A 23,264-nucleotide genomic window follows, 5' to 3' on the forward strand; every position below is an offset into this window, starting at 1 on the left:
TATTCTATTCAGCCACTAGCTACTATTATAGATATAATTACTAATGTAAAATTCTAACTGGAATCAATTAAGATGAAGATGAAAAAAATTTGAAAGACTTTCATTGATTGGCCATAACCTTGATTTATTATTTAAAGTCAAGATATATTTGTAGAAACTTTAATTCTCAGCACTGGATGATGCTGGATTAACCTCTAATCAAATTCATGCATAGACAGTGAACTTGGTCAGTCAGTGGATGGAAGCTGTTTCATGATGTCCTATTTTTAGACTCTGCTGTATGTGCCTGGAGCCTTTCTACAGGGGGTTAGCTCCTCGAGTCTTTGGTGGCAGCAGGAATGTGGAGTGTTGTCCAGATGCATCCTAGGAAAGGATTTTAACTTCTCTTTAGGTAAACTTTCAAACGATCATCCTGTTTTCAACCTAACCTCTCATTCCCATTTTCAGAGACAACAGGTGCTTCCAATTTTTGATCCTTTCGAGGATTCTGTGACAAAAATGGACTCTATCTGTAGGAATTTATGGTTCAATATTTCTGCTTTAATAATTACACTTCAATTATCTGTTTTCCGATTTTAAAAATTGTGTTAACATTTCTTGTCTGTTTTCATATCCTCCCCTTTTATCACTGTCCTTATTTTAAAATTTTGTATGTTTTAAACAATTTCTTCTTTCTTTAATTTCATCATAGTGGGATTTCAGGATGGGCATAGACAAATGAACATATTTTATCTTCCTTATTCAACTAAATGTCCTTCCATAGCATTCTAAGTGCTTAAGAACTTGTGAAACTGATTTAGGTATGATTTGAAATAATTAAAGCAGTTTAATGACCAAAGTCTAGCAACTAATAATTACAGCTATCATTTATGGAGTGCTTACTCTATGCCAGGCTCTCTTTTAATCTAGATATTAAATAAGGAAACTATTTACAGAAAAGAAACTCATGTATATGGAGTATAGACTTGAGGTTGCCAAGGGGGAGGGGGAGGGAGTGGGATGGGCTGGGAGTTTGGGGTTAATGCAAACTACTGCATTTGGAGTGTATAAACAATGAGATCCTGCTGTATAACAGAGGGAGCTATATCTAGCCACTTGTGATGGAACATGATGGAGGATAATGTGAGAAAAAGAATGTGTATATGTATATGTATATGTATAAATGGGTCACTTTGCTGTACTACAGAAATTGACAGAACATTGTAAATCAACTGTAATAAAAATTAAAACAACCCTTATATCTAATATGAGGTATCACCTATTTTAAAGATGAGGAAATTGAAAATTGAAACAGAGAAATTCACTAAATTAGTGGTCTCATGATCTCTAAATGGTAGAATCAGAATTCAGACCCAAGCCACTTAATACATTAAATAGAAACATGTTAATATCTACTTGGGCAATAGGGATTTGGGGGTTAGAAATTTAGCTTGAGTAGAAGCCAGATTGCTGTCTTTTCCTTCTCTATTTAAATTCTACATTTATTTTTAAGTTGTGAGCATGCAAGACCACTAATATAGTTCATCAAACCTAAACTACCAGATTGTAGAACTCCAGGACAGCCATTCAGAAGGGTCTAGGCTTATCTCTCTTAATCGTGATTTAGCTGAAAGAGGCTTGCCCTATAAATGACTCTCTTGTATGACATGGAACGAATCACTAAACCTGGAGATATTATCTGTAAATTCAGATAAGCTGGAGGTTATTCAGGAACCTGGAGATCTTATCTATAAATTGAAGAGATTATCCTAAGAGATAATAATAATAGCCAAGGTTTCTTCAGCTCTGTTTTATGCTAAGAACTTCATGTCTATATATATGCAGTATTTTCATTTAATATTTTTAAAATTTCAAATTAAGTAAATGAGTACAAATTTGTTCCATCACTGTCCCTTTCAGGACACTGAAATGGATCCCAAATTACTTAAGCGTCAAGTCCAAATTGTTCTTTGTACTTTGAGGGACTAGTATATCATCTGTATTTGTATTCTAATTATCTTTGGAAGTCAAATTCAGTTCTCTTAGTTTCATGAAGTCGTCTTTTTTATTCATCCAGCCATACTGATCTCCTTTCTCAGAACATATACACACGAGGCAATGTATCAGTGACTAAATATAGAGCTATCTTCATTTTATTTTACATGTTTGCTTTGTTTCACCAAAGGAAATTATAAGCTTATAGAAGTTAAAATACAATCTGTTGTTCTTATTTTTAAAAAGTCTCCCATGGACACTCATATAATGCTTGGCAAAAGTCTGAAATATTATGTCTCAATATTGATTCAGAAATAAGAAAATACCAAACTGTGAATTTTACATCCAAGACTGGGAATACAAAGCTTTTTTTTTGGTGCTCCTTGAAAGGCAGAAACTTTCAAAATATTTTGGATAAAGATTTATTTGCAATTGCATTTTGATTTTCTACTTTTTCTCTTTATACTCAATATGCATAGATTCCACTGTAACATCTGAGAGTTCAGTGGATTTGACAAATTTTCATCCTCTTTGTTTTTCAGTTCATTGGGAGAAGATATAACATGTGAAATAGCAATAAAATTAGGAGTTCCCACTGTGGCTCAGTGGGCTAAGAACCTGACTAGTAGCCATAAAGATGTGGTTTGATCCCTGGTCTCATCCAGTGGGTTAAGGATCTGGCGGTGCTGTGAGCTGTGGTTGTAGGTCCCAGATGTGGCTCAGATCCTGAGTTGCTATGGCTATGGCGTAGGCTAGCAGCTGCAGCTCTGATTCAAGCCCTAGCCTAGGAACTTCCATATGCTGCAGGTGCAGCCCTAAAAATAAATAATAAAATAAAATAAGGCGGTAAAACAAACACACATCCATGAGAAAAGAAACTACTGTAATCTCCTATTCCTAGAGAACTTCACCTTCCTTTTAACATTCCCCCTTTCGTTGCCAGAATGATAATGACTGAAAGCAATTCCTAGGAAGAATCTGTCAAAATAAGAACACTTCTTACAGTTTTTAGTATTGGTTTTTCTTTAAATCTGCATGTTATGTCGGCAGATATTTTTTGATTATATACGATGTTGGTTTCATCCACAAACTTACTGGCTCCAGTGGCATGGATTTCCAACACAGAATTACCAACTTCCTTGTCGTAATTTGTACTTTTTAATTTTCTTTACTATATTCTCTTGCAATATTTTTACATCTCTGTGCTGATGTCCTAAAGATACTAAAAACTCCTGAATGTCACACGACTGTGAAAATATTGGTATCATGCTAGACTCATGGGGCTCAATTAGAACATTAAGCTAGTTGAATAATTATGAGATACAAAGTGGTTTTATGGGAAAATATTGGAAAGCTTTTCATTCTTTCTGCAGTCACAGCAGATAAAAAAGAAATCTCATTGAAAAGTGTAATTACACCAGGAAATAAAAGGCTTCAAGGACCAGGGTTTGGGGGAGGAGAACATGAAGGACTCTTCAGCTATAGACAATCCTCTCACCTGGTGTGAAGTTGTAGGCTACTCCAATGCATACACTATGAAAGTATCCAAGGTGGGGAAAACACCTCCCCCCCTTTTTTTTTAATGGCCACACCTGCAGCATATGGAAGTTCCTGGGCCAGGGATCAAATCCGAGCCATAGCAACTCAAACCCACTTGCTTAGGCTTAACCCACTGTGCCACAGTGAGAATTCCAGAAAAAAAAGCCTTTTGTTTGTAGCATTTTGAAGGTGAGTCTATTTATTTAGCTCAGTGTTTGGCAGATTAGGGCAAGTGGGTCAAATCTTACCCCTGCCTGCTTTTGTAAATAAAATTTTATTTGAATACAGCTAAAGCCATTTGCTTACATATTGTCTACAGCTACTTTTGCAATAAAACAGAAAAGTTAAGCAGACCACAGAGCTGAAAAGTATGTACTATGTGACTCGTCACAGAAAAAGTTCGTCAACCCGGATTTAGAAGACTGAGAAGAGCTTACTGACTCATCCTTCAAGTGTGGATATGTGCTCTATACTCAGCAGTTGGTTAATTAATTTACTCATTCATCTGGTGTTGAATCTATCTGATTTAGACCCCAGAGCAGCTTCCAGAATATGAAACACAAGATTTAATCTAGTGGCAAAATCCTCTCTCAATTCAAATTTCCCAAATTCAAATGATCCGAAATTATGGCATGAATTTCCAAACTGAAGCACAAATTGAAAAAGAGAAATCAAAGTACGGATTGGAAAATCACAATTCCTAGCGTGACCATGAGGAATGTTATAATGGAGGTAAACTTTATTCTCTTACATTAACGAAGGAACTATTACTTGCTTGACAACATCCTGCCCAGTCCTGTTGTGGATATTTACCGGGAGTTAATAACTATTTTAATGAACACATAAAGTTTGCATAATTGGAATTTATCAGATCCCATTGCCATTATAAGCCCTACAACTGTATTCATACCTTATATTATCATGTCTAGTGTGAGAAGTAGACTTTGCCCTGGGCAGTGTAACGCTGAGAAAAAGTGGCTTCTGAAGAATCACTCTGTTCCTTCTATTGGTTCTCTTCGCTTGAGATGTGAGTTTGATGATCAAATGTAGTTATTTCAGCTTAGTTTTCAAATACGTCCTTTCCTTCCTTGGCTGTTATTTTTTGATCCCTGCTCTAAAGATTCTGCTTCGCATTTGTCTTTTTATTGTGCACTGCTAAGTTTTATTTGAGAGATTAGTTTTTGAGAAGTATAAAAATATATAGTTGGGTTATCACATCCAGCATATGTATGAATCTATACAAAGACAGTTAAATCAGTTGATTGACTTGGGATCCATTGCTAAGAGCCAGAAGTAGGTGTCCTTACTATTAGCTATGAGATAAGGGGAAGTCATATGACAATTCCAGTCATGGTACAGAGACATTTAGCTTTATTCTGTAATTAGCATTTTCAGAAGGACCACAATTATATGTTACATTACTTTTCTAGGACATTGTAAACACAGGAGTCTTTTGTGAATTTAAAAGCAATAGTAATAACATGAACTTTAATGATTGACAGTCATGAGCTAAAATGTAATCATGACCTAATGGCTTTTCTTGTCTGAAAAATTTTACTGACTTTCAAATGTATTACTGGAATAAATATTCCTTACAGGCTAAATGAAAATATAAATATGTCTTCTAAAAAAATACAGAAATAAAACCAAAACCAAAAAAAGAAAAACACTGAAACTTTTTATTGGATTAGCAGTCCTGCTGTTGATAATTAGTTAACTTTCATGGTTCTTTTATAACTTTATGAATTTATTTCTGTCCACAAGCATAAATTAAAGAAAGAATTATTTCCATTTACCCTGTTTTCAGGTACTATACAGACATAACTTGAAGATTATGCTGTAAAGAAAAGAAACTAAGCTGAAACACAAACACACAAGCTACTGTGATCAGACTTTCCAAATGCAATTTGCTCTGTATTTTAAAATTTATACCTTATATGCAGAACAACAAAGGGTGAATATACAGGATCTGTAATCCACAAACAGTTCCAGCTATTAATCCAGAAGCACTAGTGTAGTGAGATACATGTCCCCCAAAACAAGGCTGTAACATTTACTTACTGCATTTCCTTCAATGGTGTTTATGCAAAGGCCACACAGCATGGATTTAATGCAAGGCCAATATTGCCACCAAAACCAGATTGTTTTGCCCTGTCATAGAAGTTTGGTTCATAAAGTAGTTCATAATGTTTGCTGAATGACTATCTGAGGTTATAAAAGTCCCTTCAAAGGTCTTGAATGAAACCTTCTCTGACTGTTTCGCTTCCTCTCCCAGGTTGGAGAGACATGTTCCATCGAACTTGAGACCCACAGAGAAGTATTTTTCTGATGTGTATATTCCTTTTTGACAGGCTTAAAATGCCAAGATGCTATGGAAGAGAAGCTGTAAGTTTGACCTCCAGACAATACCTCAAAATCAATGTAGTAGGAACTCTATAGGAAAAAAAATTCTCCAGCAATTAATTTATACTTGTGGAGAAGGCAGTTTTAAAATACATGAAAAAGGCTTAGACAACGTTGGCCACTATTCTAAGATGATATTTACCTTATAAGCATAAAAGGCTTAATATTAATACCCCTCAAAAAAGAAAAAAAAAAAGAAAAAACCGAGGGGAGTTCCCGCCATGGCTTGGTGGGTTAAGAACCTGACTGCAGTGGCTCATGTCTCTACGGAGGTGTGAGTTCGATCCCTGGCCTGGCACAATGGGTTAAAGGATGGGCATTTTCCCTGAGGCTCCAGTCATAGCAGTGGCTACAATTCAATCCCTGGCCCATGGGAACTTCTGTATGCCACAGGGGCAGCCATAAAAAAACCCAACAAAACAAAAACAAAAATAGGAACTGTGTTTGGGAGAATGTACTCCTCCTCTGAGTGTCTTTGTGTTTGTTCACTTACTGCTGTGGCTGTGCAGAGAGATGACCTGAACTGGCATTTTCTCATGGGTGAAAACTGTAAAATAAGTAACTATGCGAATGCCTCATAAGCTTTGTAGTAAAACCGTTATATTTCCACTGAACTCAAAATGTCTTCCCATGAATGAAGTTGTCAACATCTATAATTTGGTCAACTTTTATACAAGCAGTTTGAGAAACATTATCAACAAAGAAGGGAAAATCAGAGTATTTAAAATTTACTTTATACATACCTAAATATCTTTATTCTAAAATGAAAAGACTACGGAAGCCTAATATATCCATAAAAAAATTCATGATTTTTAAATGAAAAAGAGTGGTTCCACAAGAGCCAAGACATGGAAACAACCTAAATGTCCATCAACAGATGAACAGATTAGAAAGACAACTTATAGAATGGGAGAAAATAGTTTCAAATGATGCAACTGACGAGGGCTTAATCTCTAAAATACACAAACAACTTATACAACTCAACAGCAAAAAAACCAACAACCTAATGTAAAAATGGGCAAAAGACCTGAATAGACATTTCTCCAAGGAAGATGTACAGAGGACCAACAACACATGAAAAAATGCTCAACATCCCTGATTATTAGAGAAATGCAAATCAAAACTACTATGAAAGTACCACCTCACACCAGTCAGAATGGCCATCATTAATAAGTCCACACATAGCAAATGCTGGAGAGGGTGTGGACAAAGGGAACCCTCCTACACTGTTGGTGGGAAAGTAAGCTGGTACAACCACTATTGAAAACAGTATGGAGGTACCTTAGAAAACTATGGAGGTACCTTAGAAAACTATGTATAGAACTACCATATGACTTAGCAATCCTGCTGTTAGGCAATAATCTGGACAAAACTTTCCTTGAAAAAGAAACATGCACCCACATGTTCATTGCAGCACTATTCACAATAGCCAAGACAGGGAAACAACCTAAATGTCCATTAACAGATGAATGGATTGAGAAGATGTGGTATATATACACAATGGAATACTACTCAGCCATAAAAAAGAACAAAATAATGCCATTTGCAGCAAGATGGATGGAACTAGAGACTCTCATACTGAGTGAAGTAAGTCAGAAAGAGCAAGGCAAATACTGTATGATATCACTTACGTCTGGAATCTCATATATGGCACAAATGAACCTTTCCACAGAAAAGAAAATCATGGATTTGGAGAACAGACTTGTGGTTGCCAAGGGGGAATAGGAGGGGGAGGGAGTGGGATGGACTGGGAATCTGGGGTTAATAGATGCAAAATATGGCCTTTGGAATGGATAGGCAATGAGATCCTGCTGTAGAGCCCAGGAAACTCTATCTAGTCACTTATGATGGAGCATGATCATGTGAGGGAAAGAATGTATATATGTATGTGTGACTGTGTCACCTTGCTGTACAGTAGAAAATTGACAGAACACTGTAAACCAGCTGTGATGGAAAAAATAAAAATCATTTAAAAAATATCAAAGCAACAACATAACATAGAGGAGAAAATAAAAGTCATATTCCTGCCATTTGGAGTGAAAAAAAAAAAAGAGTGGTTCCATTAATACACAATAATAACAATAACAACATTCCCACACATAGGCTGATTTCATATGGGGATATTTATTGAGTGTGGGGAGAAGGCAGTATTAGACTTGCTTCCTGCCCCTAAAGAAACTAAAAATATTATTATTGTTTTTAATGGAAAATTGAATAGAAACAGAACTTAACACTTTCCAACTTCAAGATTTTGTAGGAATTTTTATACCATTATAACTACAATAATTCAGGGAACCAGGGAAAAGTATGGAAGAAATTCATTTGTCTTAAGAAGACAGCCTCAGCGTCTTGAGGCAGTGATGGTTAGTTTTTCTGGGGCAAGGTCTATGAATTATAGCTGTAGGATATAATGTTCTTGCCATCCTTTTTTTTTTCTTTTTTTTTTCTTTTTTTTTTTTGTGTGTGTGTGTGTCTTCTCTAGGGCCACTCCCTCGGCTTCCCAGGCTAGGGGTCTAATCAGAGCTGTAGCCACCAGCCTACGCCACAGCCACAGCAACGCAGGATTCGAGCCGTGTCTGCAACCTACACCACAGCTCATGGCAACGCCGGATCCTTAACCCACTGAGCAAGAGCAGGGATCGAATTCACAACCTCATGGTTCCTAGTCAGATTCGTTAACCACTGAGCCACGATGGGAACTCCTTACCATCCTTCTTTATGCCTGTTAATACTACTACTGTTACTAAATGTAGATAATAATATAGAGAATATGTGTGCATGTATATTTAGATAAATGTGGATCTTACATTAAAAAAAGTATTATGGGAGTTCCCGTCGTGGCGCAGTGGTTAACGAATCCGACTAGGAACCATGAGGTTGCGGGTTCGATCCCTGCCCTTGCTTAGTGGTTAACGATCCGCGTTGCCGTGAGCTGTGGTGTAGGTTGCAGACGCGGCTCGGATCCCGCGTTGCTGTGGCTCTGGCGTAGGCTGGTGGCTACAGCTCGATTCAACCCTAGCTTGGAACCTCCATATGCGCGGAGCGCCAAGAAATAGCAACAACAACAAAAAAGACAAAAAAAAAAAAAAGTTATTATAAGAATAGTCCCTAAGTGTCTCAAGTCACAGCCCTTTGTTATGTGAGCTATGGTGCGCGTATTTCAAGAAATCATGTTGCTCCCCTCACATGACTAAAAATAATGAGCAGCAACAGATATTGAACTTTATATAACATTTATTAATATAAACCAGGATCATGAATGAAAGCAATAACTGCAGCAGTGTCACTAATGAGGAAATATTTTTAAATGTTATAGATTTAATAGCACACAGACCTTGGCTGACACAATTTAAAATGACAGATAAAATTTAAAGACTAATATTTTACTTTTATGATCAATAAATCACCAGTAGTCATGTCATATGGTATCTAGTCATTAATATAATTTCTAAAGTTTGGTATTCACACAACATAGTTAACTCTTTATACCAAGACTATTTTTTTATTTGAAACGGTTATCCTACATGCATAGTAGATGCAAATGCATGGTCACATTTTTGTTTCGAAAAAACTCATCAGTATTTCAGTTTATTTCATTGTAACTCACTGTGTGCAAATTATATAGGTACAGATATATACTCCTGTATAATATTGCTAGAGATAATAATAGTTATCCTTTATCAAAAGCTTATTATGCAAAGGACTTAGTATAAAGCATGACATATATTCTCACCCCAAGCCCTGTGAGGTAGGTTGTATCATTACTGTTGTTGCTATTACTATTATTGATTGATAGTATTATCATTATTACTCTGTAGAAGAGAAAACTCAACCTTTAAGATGTAAAGTAACCTACCAAAAATTCTATCACTAGTAATCGATTCGATTCTAGGACTTTGTTACTCACCAGTAGGACTTAGTCTTTCCTGTCTTTAACTATCTCTACTGCCCCTTGACCAAAAATCACACCTATAATTTCCACGATTGAACTCTGGGGTTTTGCAGATATACTCAGTATGAGGGAAAAAAAGCTGTTATTTAAATGTCTCAATATTATTTAACATCTGGAGGTAGAGGGAAGATGTCCTTTATAAGGAAAATCCCAGGAAAAGCCCTGTAGTGATCCATGGAAAGCATATTTCGGGGGACTATAAAATCACCCTTAGTCTGAATTTGAGTGTAAATGCTGTACTTTGAAAAAAGTAAATTGCTCCAAACACATCTGAGCTAAAACTTTATCTCAAGTAAATTGCCTTTTTTAGGGAGGGCATTGGAGTGGGGGCAAGTACAGAGGTCTGAAGAAATTTTTTTTTTTCCCCAGTGGCATGACGTTCCTGGTTCGTGTATGGCTTGTGAGCGTATGTGTGAAGGAACGGGTTGCACATCAGTGAAAATGGAATGAGAACTCTTTGGGAGGAAGAAGATCCAGATAGGATAACAGCATGAATGTCAATCACGACAAAACATCAGTTTCATTGGTGGTCTGTATATATTAAATCATCCTTGCTCAGACCTTCAGGAAGAGCACAGACAACTTTCTGAGGATACAGGAATACTGCAATTTGATGATGCTCTTGTGCTTTTGAAAGTGCTCCAAACCCGCTGTTGCACTCAGCTTCCTGAGTTGATATTAGCAACAGGGCCCTGAGTTCCCTCACTTCCAAATATTCTGGTGCATTGAGGGGAACAGACCAAACTATCTGTTTCTTTCAATTCCAGCTAATTTGTTCCCAGCAAGGACATGTCGACTATCCACCCCCCATCCCTCCATCGTTCTGCCCTCAAGCTCCATTCACACTGCCTTCCTCTAATGCTTTCTAAATTAATTTCGCTTGCCTTTGATTTTTTTGTAAATTGTTGTTTCTACTAGGATTTTACCAGGAGTGTCATATCGCTTACAGTTTTACATATTTACTGGTGTGCTGTATTTATTACATTAAACCTGATTTTGTTGATGCCTGAAGGTTAGAGATTCCCATGCATCTAATCGAGCAAAGAGGGAGGAATTCTCCAGAGCTTTGCACAGCAGACAGATACCAAAACTGAGACATACACACAAGAATAGATGCAAACTTTTGCCTTTGGAATGGATAAGCAATGAGATCCTGTTGTAGAGCACTGGGAACTATATCTAGTCACTTATGATGGAGCATGATAATGTGAGAAAAAGAATGTATATATGTATGTGTGACTGGGTCACCTTGCTGTACAGTAGAAAATTGACAGAACACTGTAAACCAGCTATAATGGAAAAAATAAAAATCATAATTAAAATAATAATGATGATAAAACAAGAAAAGCCCGTTTTCCAGAAGCAAATAAGGCATCAGAAAAATAGAGGAAGTTCCCTTCATGGCTTGGTGGTTAACAAACCTGACTAGGATCCATGAGGACACTGGTTCCATCCCTGGCCTGGCTCAGTGGGTTAACGATCCCGTGTTACTGTGAGCTCTGGTGTCGCAGACTTGGCTCAGATCTTGCGTTGTTGTGGCTGCGGCTGTGGCCGACAGCTACAGCTCTGATTTGACCCCTAGCCTGGGAACTTCCATATGCTGCAGGTGTGGCCCTGAAAAGCAAAAAGAAAAAAAAAAGAAAGACAAATAGAATCGACACCATGAGATGAAACCAGAATCTCTCGACAGTGATAATGAAAGCAGAGCATGACTAAAATGCTGAATGAGAAACTGTCCTATCTTTAGAACTTTTGTCAGCTCTGCCTATTAGAAAACAAAAGCTTGATACAATATATGATGCTGGAGTTTCTGTCGTGGCTCGGTGGTTAACAAACCTGACTAGTAACCATGAGGCTGCAGGTTTGATCCCTGGCCTTGCTCAGTGGGTTAACAATCTGTGGTGTAGGCCGTCAGCTACAGCTCTGGTTCAACCCCCAGCCTAGGAACCTCCATATGCCATGGATGGCCCTAAAAAGACAAAAGACAAAATAAATAAATAAATAAAACAATGTATGATGCTAATATAATAATAGATAATATAAATAAATACACACATACATATAAATACATACACACATATATATAACCTATTCTGATTTTAAAAAGTAGATACATATTAACTTTTAAAAACAACAGAGATTTGCTAGGTGGCTCAGTGGGTTAAGGCTCCAGTGGGTTAGGGCTCAGGCTGCTGCTAATGTGCGGGTTTGATCCCTGGCCCTGGGACTTTCAGATGCCACGGGAATGACTGAAAAAATAGATGTATAAAATTTGTATAGAAAAGGTGTTTTGAGGATATTTATAGAGCTACCAGTTAATACATTTAAAAAAAAAGTCTGAGGAATGGCTTCTTTCTAAAATTCATATTATTTTTTTAAACGGTATACTTTTTTTTGTTGTTTTTTTGGCTGTGATGTGAAGCAGCTTAATGTGGAATCTCAGTTCCCAGACCAGGGACTGAACCCGGCCACAGCGATGAAAGTTCTACTCATTAGACCACCAGAGAACTTCCAGTAATGGCTTCTTAGAGAAATAATAAAAGGAAAAAAAAGAATCCAAGTATTGAATAGAATACCATTATGGCCTAAGTCCCCCATTACATCAATCCATTCAGAATTCAAGCCAAGAAAAACTGATGTGATGACAGAAAGAGCAAATACATATTCAGGTAATGAATAAACTTTTATAACCATAGAATGTTAGCTGAGGTTAGTTATTGCAGTTTTTCTGGATTTACCAAGATCTTACATGGGGTTAGAATGACTTTACCTCTGCAACATATGGCTGCTAGTTTGGGGGCCTTTTTGGTCTTGGATATCACTGGAAATTGTGTTAATTCTTACAGACTTGATCTGGCTGTTATACCAGCAGCCTGCACCTTAAACTCTATTTCCATGAGCTTCTAATTCATACTCAAGGAAAAGTTCAGAAATGGAGACATCTTGTTCAACCCAGTCAGGTCGTATTCAGGAATCCACGGGAGAGCAGCAGCTCACTTGGATGCTTCATAAAGAATGTGATTCCCGTTCTGGCTCAGCGGAAACAAATCCGACTGGGAACCATGAGGTTGTGGGTTCGATCCGTGGCCTCGCTCAGTGGGGTTAAGGATCCGGCATTGCCGTGAGCTGTGGTGTAGGTTGCAGATGCAGCTTGCATCCTGTGTTGTTGTGGCTGTGGTATAGGCTGGCAGCTGTAGCTCCGATTCAACTCCTAGCCTGGGAACGTCCATGTGCCTTGGGTGTGGCCCTAAAAAGCAGAAAAAAAAAAAAAATACAGAAAGTGTGTTCTGAGGTATTATTTGGAAAACTTCCACTTGGTTAAAAAAAAAAAAAAAAATCTTCTGTAGCATTTAAAGATAATCTATCCACCAGTGTACTGGATCGTTTCCAAAAGAACTTTCCCATATTGGATTTTGTTCCTGGATCTTCCGTCTCTCCTTCCCGAATGGCTATTTCTCCTCTCCTCTCCCCTCATCCCCTCCTTTCCTCCCTCCTCGCCTCTTCTCTTTCCTTTCCACTTTCCTCCCTCCCTTCCTCTCAAAGAGACATACTGAAAATCTCTCCACACTATATACTCAGACAAACCTCTTAAATTCTGAGTTTTGGCAGGCCATTGTACATCCTTTCTGTCTCTCTCAGCCAACCTTTATAAAAGACTTTCCCAGATTCACTTTCTTTTCTTTCTACCTCGCAATACTTCACACACACATGTATCTTTTTCTTGCCACGGTGCACACAGGAAATGAATGGCAAAAGCTGTCAAGGGCCATGGGGAATGTTTCAGAGCATGCAGCAGTCTCGGGCTGCTCCTGGCAGCTCCAAAGTGCTCAGAGGATTAGTCACATGTTGGCCCTGGGACCCACCAGGCTCCCCGCTGTGCTAAGGGACCAGGGAGGGACGCTCTGCTCTGTTCAACGCAGGGTTTCAGAGTTGAGTTGCTCCCGTGCTGCAGGGCTCCCAGCAGACACAGCAGCCAGCAGCTTCCTCTCCTTCTGCTACTTTTGTAGCCCGGTGCTGGTGGGCAGCATGAACAACTCTCTCCAGCACCCCAAAGAGCAGATTTCCAGCAAGTTCCAGAGGGCAGATTTTCTGTAAGTTCTGCCAGCGTGACACACAGAGACATTCCTGCCACCCAGTAAGATACAGCTGTGTTCCCTCCAACAAGGTCTTGATTGCAGCCGTGGGTTGGGATGGCTTCTTCTTTGGGTGCTCTGTCTTATCTTAGGGGTACTGGTCACTCCTTACATCTTCTATTTCTGTATTCTTTAGAGTGTGAGTGTTTCTAGCTAAATTATTATTCAGATACTCATTCAAAAGCGCCCTTAGAGTTAATCATTATTTTTTCAACTTTGTTGAGTTATAAATACAGAAAAATATTGCTTATATTTAGGGTGCATTACAATGGTTTTCTATGTGTATGCACTGTGAAATGATTACAATTAAGCTATATTCATAACTCTTAATTAAACTTTCCCTGATGAAATTATGATGTGATTTATCTTCCTCGATTGGACCCAGGCTGATCAACCAGGGCAGCAGGGAAGAGAGCCAAGCATGGACCCAACTGAATGGACCCCCCTCTCCCTAAACTTGACCTTGTGACTGGCACTGCTAAATGCCTTTGTTTCAGCAGCAGAAACTACTGCTGAGATCTTGTTCTGGCTCCATCTCTTGAAGATGCCAGCCAGCCACTTGGTGGCAATTTGAGTCCATCAGACCCCAAGGAACACACGTGGGTCCCTGCCCAGTGAAAGCTATAGAGTAACAAGAACAGCAATCATAACCCTAATCATGATCAACAATAGGAATGAAACAACTATGAGCTCCATCTTCTCCTAGGAGAAGTCCCCCCATTGTGTGAGCAAGCAAGCAAGCTAAACTGAAGTACTGAGTGAGGATGGGAAAAATCTTGAGTGAGTGGTGTAAGAGAGATAACGAATATTGATGAAGATATTAGGATGACATTAGCTGGAACTGGAGTTTGTATATTAAGTATTTTATTTTAGAGATTACAGACAGCTTCTAAATCAAAGCGTGTGTGATGGATTGTGTTTAGTGTGAGGCATGAGCAGATATGAGTGCTATAAGGAGGAGACGTATTTGTGTCCCATCTTTTATCCTGCTAGTCCTCCTTTTTTCTCTGGCTATTACAATAGTACCCAGCTGCACACAGTGGTCGGCTGAAAGTATCTCCCCTCATAGATGTCTTTACTTCTACCACTGTGGGAGATGCTTTGGGAACCCTTTCAGTCATCCTGACACAAGCATAAGCCTGGAATTGTAAGGGCATGAACAACCCAAGGGGCGACCTGACCACTGGGCACCAGAGCCTATGAATAAATGCTGCCCCTCTATGTCCCCTGGGGTGGACAATTGGGGGTGCATTATACATGGCTCCTCAAAAAGCCCCCAGCAGGACTGAACCCCTTGCCCATAGTGGTGGTGAACTCAACCAGACACCCTAGATGGACTCTCTTTCCTTATTCAACTCTTCCAGCCCCCAACTCCTACTCATTGGAGTGACTTATCAAAAGAAACTACCTACTCCAAAATATTGTCTCAGGCTCTGGTTTGGGGGGAACCTAGGCTCACACAGATCTGCCTTACCTTTTATTCTCAGCTTCCTAATTGTGTTTCTCTTCAGACAGCTGTTCCGTAAGTTTTGACATTCCATGGAGTTTTGACCTTAGCACACTTTCTCTTGAACCATTTTCCTGTTTCATCTTCTAAGCTCTTAAACTTTATCCATGATTTAGAAACTCTCAGTCGGCTCCCTCTGTCCACTTCACTCTTCTGACCCATACAACCACATCCACACTCTATTAGGTGTTTCTACTTAAATGTTCGCATATTGGTTAAACATAGCATTAAAAGGAAAACTGAGCACACATTTGCCAGCCCTGGCTTTCATCTCCTCCTCCTCCTGTGTTTTCTATTTGGTGAATGGCATCATCATGCTCTGAGTTGCACAAATCAGAAAGCTGTCAATCAAACTTTTTTTCATTTTTATTTATTTATTTATTTTTAGGGCTGCGCCTGCAGCATATGGAGGTTCCCAGGCTAGGGGTCGAATCGGAGCTGCAGCTGCCAGCTTATGCCACAGCCACAGCAATGTGAGATCTGAGCTGTGTCTGCAACCTACATCACAGCTCACTGCAACGCCAGATCCTTAACCCACTGAGCAAGGCCGGGGATTGAACTCACATCCTCATGGATACTAGTCAGGTTCGTAACCCACAGTGGGAACTCCCTGTGGATGATATTGATATCCCTTTCACTACAACCCCTCATCCCCAAGCAAACAATAAGCAAGTCATGTTCCTGTATACCTTCTTAGTATCCTCAATGCCGTATCTCTACTTGCCATTACTACAGCCCCTGGTTTACCACCAGCTCCCATTGTCTCTCATGTCTGTACCAACCATTATGCAGGGAGGTCATAAGAAGAAGCTGAGACAGTGGAGGCAACAGAAGAAGTACAAGATAATTAGCAGTCTGTTGGCTGCTTGTCTATATTAGGGGACAGTGCTGGGCTAGCACTAAACACTCAATAGGCATTTGTCAAGGAGCTAAATATATGCTTGACTCCTGGAGCAGATGTTGGAGACAGTAAAGGGTTGCAGTTTAAATGAGTGAGAAAAAGAGGTAGAAAGAATCTTACTAGTGTTTTGTACATCTTCAAAACATTCTACTGGATTAACCTGAAAATATAAAGGCATTTCATTTATTAAAACTTGACCAGTAATGTGGGGTTTAGTCTCCTTTTCTTTGCTTTGCTTTCTTTTTTATTTTTATTTATTTATTTATTTTTGCTTTTTAGGGCCACCCCCAATGGCATATATAGGTTCCCAGGCTAAGGGTCGAATCAGAGCTGCAGCTGCCAACCTACGCCACAGCCATTAGCAACACGGGATAGGAGCCACGTCTGCGACCTACACCACAGCTCACGTCAACGCTGGATCCTCCACTGAGTGAGGCCAGGGATCAAACCCGCATCCTCATGGATATTAGTTGTATTCATTTCCACTTCGCCACAGCAGGAATTCCTCCTTTTATTTTCTATGTTGGCCACTTGGATCTGGGATTCCGTCATCCCCATGGGAAAACTGGAATGCAGTTGGCTAAGGTTTATGTTAGCATGTCATGTAACTCTCAGACACAAAATGTCCAGAGATCTCTGGGGCTGGTAGGGACAAACACAATGTTTTAGAACATTTTTCTTGTCTGTGTGTGTGTGTGTGTGTGTGTGTGTGTGTGTGTGTGTGTGTGGCAGGGGCAGGGAGAATGTGATAGGAGAGAGGAAGACTAGAGAAGTGGGAGAGGAGCAAAGTGTGAATCATTAGTTCTGAAGCACAATCTGGAAATATCTATTGTCATCCGTCCCAATTCCTTATTTTTTTTTAATCGTGTACATATTTTTTGTATACCTCCTTAAACATCTTTTGGAACAAGGTAGGAAGGTGGCCACTTTTCCTCTATATTAAAAAAATGACATTAGGAGTTTCTATCGTGGCTCAGTGGTTAACGAACCAGACTAGCATCCATGCGGTTGCGGGTTGGATCCTTGGCCTCACTCAGTGGGTTAAGGATCTGGCGTTGCCATGAGCTGTGGTGTAGGCTGCAGAGGCAGCTTTGATCCAGCATTTCTGTGGCTGTGGCGTAGACCAATAGCTGTAGCTCCCATTCAACCCCTAGCCTGGAAACCTCCATATGCCATGGGCGCAGCCCTAAAAAAAAAACACGTGATTATGTTAGAGCCATCTATTGAATAAGAAAGAAACAGAAGTTAGCAATGGCAGCTTCAGAGATTATGTTATTAAAGTCACCACAGCTCCTGCTTTGCTCTCTCTCTTGGATCACCTGGTGAGAGGTGGGGAGGTAGGGAGGAACCCACCTATGCAGGAACTGATGCCTCCTGCCAACACCCAACACGGAACTGAGACTCCCAGGAGATATAAATAAAACTATATCTGCTGATGGTCGCATATGCAGAATATAAAAAGAAATCCTACAAATCGATATTCAAAAGATATACAACCCAAGGGAAAAGCAGGCAAAAGATTTAAACATACACTTAGCGAAAGAAGATATCCAAATGGTCAAAGTGGCCACCTGCGTTCAACATCAGAGAAACACATACACCCCAATCCAAGGCCATCACGCACCTCTCAAAATGGCCAATTTTTTTTAATTGCAAAAATGTAAGGATACGGAACTAATCACAAACTGTTGATGAAAATGTAAATTAACATAGCCACTTGGAAAACAATAAAGATGAACATATGCAAAGCACTGCGACCAAGCAATTCCAATATATCAGTTCTCACTGGTACAGGACCAACAGAAATGCATACATGTATTCACCATAATACATAAATTGAAGTATTCACGGCAGCCTTATTTTATAATAGCCAGAAACTAGAAATCCAAAGATCTATCAGTTGGCAAATGGATAAACAAATGGTTGTATTTCTGTGCAGTAAAAAGGAACGGAAATCTGACACACACAGCAACATGGATGAACTGCAGAAATACGTTAACAGAAAATCCAGATGCAAAAAACACATACATATTATTCCATTTACATAGAGTACAAAAACAGGCAATAAAATGGATTATTCCCTCATAGAAGAAAAAAATTATGTTAGGAATTACACCTCATGCAGGAAAAAATAAGCCATGTTTGGTTATGAGTCTAACAGAAATAATAATTTTCTGCTAAGAAAAATCTCAGTTCACACATCATTAATTAATTTAGGAAGATAGGGATTATAGCTATCAGATCTTGACTTATTCTCAAGTTATCCTGGCTCTAGTTGAAAGGACCTGTTCTCCATGTGTGAATATACCTACGTTTGTAACAGTTATTTGTCTCATAGGTCAGTCTCTTGTTAAAAGTTTTTGGCATCTTTATTGACATGAATAGAGACATATTTTAAACTATTGCTAGGGAACACTAATTTGGAGTTTTTTTAAAATGAATTATCTGACTTCAAAATAATAATGCAGGACATTATTATTGAAAGTATTGATGTTTTTGTTTACCATCAGAGTTCAAAATGAAACTCCTTCCTAAAATTATTATATTATTTATCTAAAACTCCCTGGATCAATGGGATATAGTTATTGGGCCTCACATATTAAACTCTTTATTTTTGCTCTGGATTGAAGCCAAACAACAATAATTGCTTCTATGCATTGCCTGGAAGCAGGTGACTCTGCCATCTGGATATGTGTCCTTCACTCCACTGAGCAGGGCTCTGATAAAATGCTGTATTCCTGGCCTCTGGGCAACGAATGGCGTGGTGAGTAGACAGCCCTATAGATCCTGGTAATAACTTTCCTTTCCCTTTGGGATTTAGAGCCCGCGTGCATTTTGTGACGATTTTAAAGAAAAGACCCAGGATCGGAGAATTGAAATGTGGCTGCTTTCCAGACGTTCAAGCTTTGTCTCCCGTTGAATGTTTCAGGATACCAGAGATCCTTTGTTTTCTGGTTGTGATCCAGGGAGTTTTCAGAGTTATAGCTTCATAAAAGATTTTGTCAGAAGCTGCTGAATCTACCACTGTGGAGGGTGAAAGAGAAAGTGGTGTTTCCCATCTGGAGATTCTTTATTTGATCGAGTCTAACTCAGTGGTTCTGGCAAATAAACCAGAGTGAGGGGTGTTGAAGTTGCCCCAAACAAGCAAGCTATCTCTCTTCTTCCTAGGTTTGGCTGAATGGTCCATTTCCTAAAAAGTCCTGCCTTTTCTCTCCTCAGATCAAAAACCATTACAATCTCGGGCTTGCCTCTTCCTCATGTGTTATTTCTTAATCCAATGGGTTGAAATCGCCCCAGATTCACTAGGAGGCCAGTCACTAGTTGCCTTGTCGCCATTACTTGACAAGGCTGTAATTAGTTGGGCCATTTTACACCTGCTTTCCCAGCTGGGTACTGCGTTTTGCTTTGCAGTGATTTGTATCAGAACTGAAAGGGCACGGCTTTGAGAATGAGTTCACAATATTCATTGACAATGAAAATTGGGCCAATTCTACATTGTGGAGAACTTAGGGCAGGAGAATTCACTCATTTGTTCATTCTTTTTTTTTTTTTTTTTTTCACTTGCAAGGGTATCTTCTGCCATTTAACTCTTTCGATAGTTTTCAGTGGACAGATTCTAATAGAGAAATCAGAATTGGACCTTCCAATGCTGGTAGCTCTTTATTTAGTATTTCAGTTAGCTTTTGGAGAGATGCATTAGTTAGGGCTAATTTTCCTAGAAGTCATAGTTACAAGTTAACCTTTAACCCACAGAACTATACCTTTCATAGAATTGAGAGAGCACATTTGATAACGCCACTTGTATAGGTTAGTTCTCATGCTAAATTAAGTGCTTTTAAATGGAGAATACTTTTTTTTTTTCATTTAATGCCTCTTTCTTTTTCTGTTCACAAAGTACTAGCCAGGAAGGAACATGGTCCAGGTAAATGAAATAAGTCCTTTCCTTAAAGATTTCTTGTTGTCAATGCAAAACATGTCCCATTCTTGTTGCTCTGCAATCCATTTTATTACTCACGATAATGGTTATTGTAGGCTTATTTACTGAGATGATTTGATGGTAAATCGATATTTGCCTATGTGAGTGATCTAGAAGAATCTTAGAAATGTGAGGAAGGTCCGGCGAGTATTCTATAAAGTCAATGATGCTGTGATTTTCAACCCAATGGGTTGTCCCTTGAGCCAGTAATGGGTGACTATTTTAGGGAACCATTTTGTAGTGATTAGTTATTCCTCTTCAATTAATTCTTTTCCCAGGAGCAGGTCAGTGGATCTCTACAGCATGTTAATGTGCGAGCCAGTTGGTAAACTTAATAATGTTAAGAAAAAGCTCCTCTTTGTTTGTTACTGCTTAGAAGATAGAAAACATACATTTATCCTTGCTTGTTTGTTTTAGAGAATTAAGATGCAAAAATCGTGCCCACAATTTTAAATATTTTTCCCCCTTTGGAACTCTATCTAAAAAGAAGTCAAACCTTACTCTCTCTCTCCCTCCCTCTCATCTCATCTCTCTCCATCTTTCTCTGTTTCATCAAGAATGAAAAAATACTTTCATCCCTTTTACAATGATTTCCCAATAAGCACCAAGCTCTCCTTTCTTCTTAAAAAATGTCTTTCACCTCCACACTCCCCTCTCTGTCCTCCCAGCCATCAGCTAGTTTAGACCCTCAGCACATCAAGATGACTTTCTGTAAAACTCTCCTCCAGCTTGTCTCTCTCTATCCAGATTATCCCACGCATGTTGCCAGACTATTTCATCTTTCACTCTCCCGCTAAAAAGCCCACAGTGAAACTCTCTCATCCGCTACCTCCTTATCTAGACATCCAAAGACCTCCACACTTGGTCTCCAAACTGCACTTTCTTTTTTTCTGCTGGTCCCCTCTGAATATTCTCTACTTCAACAGTTTTAGCTTTACAGATTCATTCAAATGCATTTTGATCATTCTTTTTCCCAACTTGGAATGCTCTTTTCTTCTTCCTCGCTACTAATTCCAACTGCCCCCCATCACAATTTTTTTAGAGTCCCACCCCCTTCTTTTCATTGCGACACCTGCAGCATATGGAGGTTCCCGTGCTAGGGGTCCAATTGGAGCAGCAGCTGCAGCCTACACCACAGACTGCTGTAATGCCAGATCCTTAACCTACTGAATGAGACTGGGTATTGAACCCCCATCCTCATAGAGACAATGTTGGGTCCTTAATGACCACAGTGGGCCACAATGGGAACTCCCCCACAATTAATTTCTTTTTTGGTTCCATATCAAGCCTCAGTAGTCTCATGTCTGAATAGTAATATTTAACCTGTAAAACTTAGTATTTATATTTAATCATGTCTTGCCATGTATTTTTTAAATTTAACTTTGACTATCTGCCTTTTTATCTGTGTATTATTTGCAATACCAACTAGACTGAAGATCTCTAAAAGCAGAGGACTCATCTTAAACCCTGTATTCCTACAGCACCTGGTAAGCGTCAAACTTGGAACAGAGACTCAATAAATGTATGTTGAATATACTGGTTCCTTTAAATTTGAGGAATCAGATGTTTATTGCAATTCTAAAGAGCTTAAAGATAAAGAACTTCTTTTGGACTATTAAATAATCATAAAAAAGTATTGCTTTCCGTGTAGCACCTGGCTATATGAAAAGAAATAAGTTCATTCATCCTAAAAGGATTTGGGAAGAAATATCTCACGTCTCCTCCTTAGAAAATCTTTCAAAACAATGCCTTACTAAAATGGATATTCTTCTAACACTTACAGACAAATGAAATTCCACATAAATTGACTCTTTCTTGCCAGATGCAGGCTGTATTTTTGGATTACCGGAGGATCACAGTTCCTGTGGCTAGCTTTAATGCTACATACCACACAGGCAGCCTCCTTTGGATTTACTTTTGGGAGCAAATACATATATATATATTTTTTCTTTTTTAAAGGGTTGCACCTGTGGCATATGGAGGTTCCCAGGCTAGGGGTCTAATCGGAGCTACAGCCATTGGCCTACGCCACAGCCACAGCCATGCCAGATCTGAGCCGCATCTGTAACCTATACATAGCTCACAGCAATGCTGGATCCTTAACCCACTGAGCGAGGTCAGGGATCGAACCCGCAACCTCATGGCTCCTAGTCAGATTCATTTCTGCTGTGCCATGATGGGAACTCTGAGAGCAATTAATTTTTTTTTTTTTTTTTGTCTTTTTGCTATTTCTTGGGCCGCTCCCGCAGCATATGGAGGTTCCCACGCTAGGGGTCGAATCCGAGCTGTAGCCACCAGCCTACGCCAGAGCCACAGCAACGCGGGATCCAAGCCACGTCTGCAACCTACACCACAGCTTGAGGCAACGCCAGATCGTTAACCCACTGAGCAAGGGCAGGGACTGAACCCGCAACCTCATGGTTCCTAGTCAGATTCGTTAACCACTGCGCCACGACGGGAACTCCAGCAATTAATTTTGATACATTTTTGGTTTAAAATTTTTCCAATTCCTTCTTTATCACACAAATGCTAAATAAGAGCAGCTGAATCAATGTCTGATTACTCACGTTATTTGTTCAGAGAAAAACAGCATCAAAATAAAAACTAAAAATCTTGATCAGTTTTATCTATGACCATACTTCCTCTAAGCCCTAGAAAAGGTCATGACCTGTGATGGTTTTTATGAGGTATTGGCCTGGCTAGAAAGATCTACATAAGTCCAACTCAATTTCCCATGCTGCCTGAGAAATAGCTCTTTGTTTTATTCTGGCAGTTTCTATTTGTCAAAAATAATACTCTCTGAGAATTCCACTTTCCAATCTTCCTAAGGCTTTTTTTAAAAAATAAGCAAACAAAAAACTAAAACAGGCTTAGCAGGT

Source organism: Sus scrofa, chromosome 11 (assembly GCF_000003025.6).
Source record: "Sus scrofa isolate TJ Tabasco breed Duroc chromosome 11, Sscrofa11.1, whole genome shotgun sequence".
In the NCBI taxonomy this organism is placed as follows: domain Eukaryota; kingdom Metazoa; phylum Chordata; class Mammalia; order Artiodactyla; family Suidae; genus Sus; species Sus scrofa.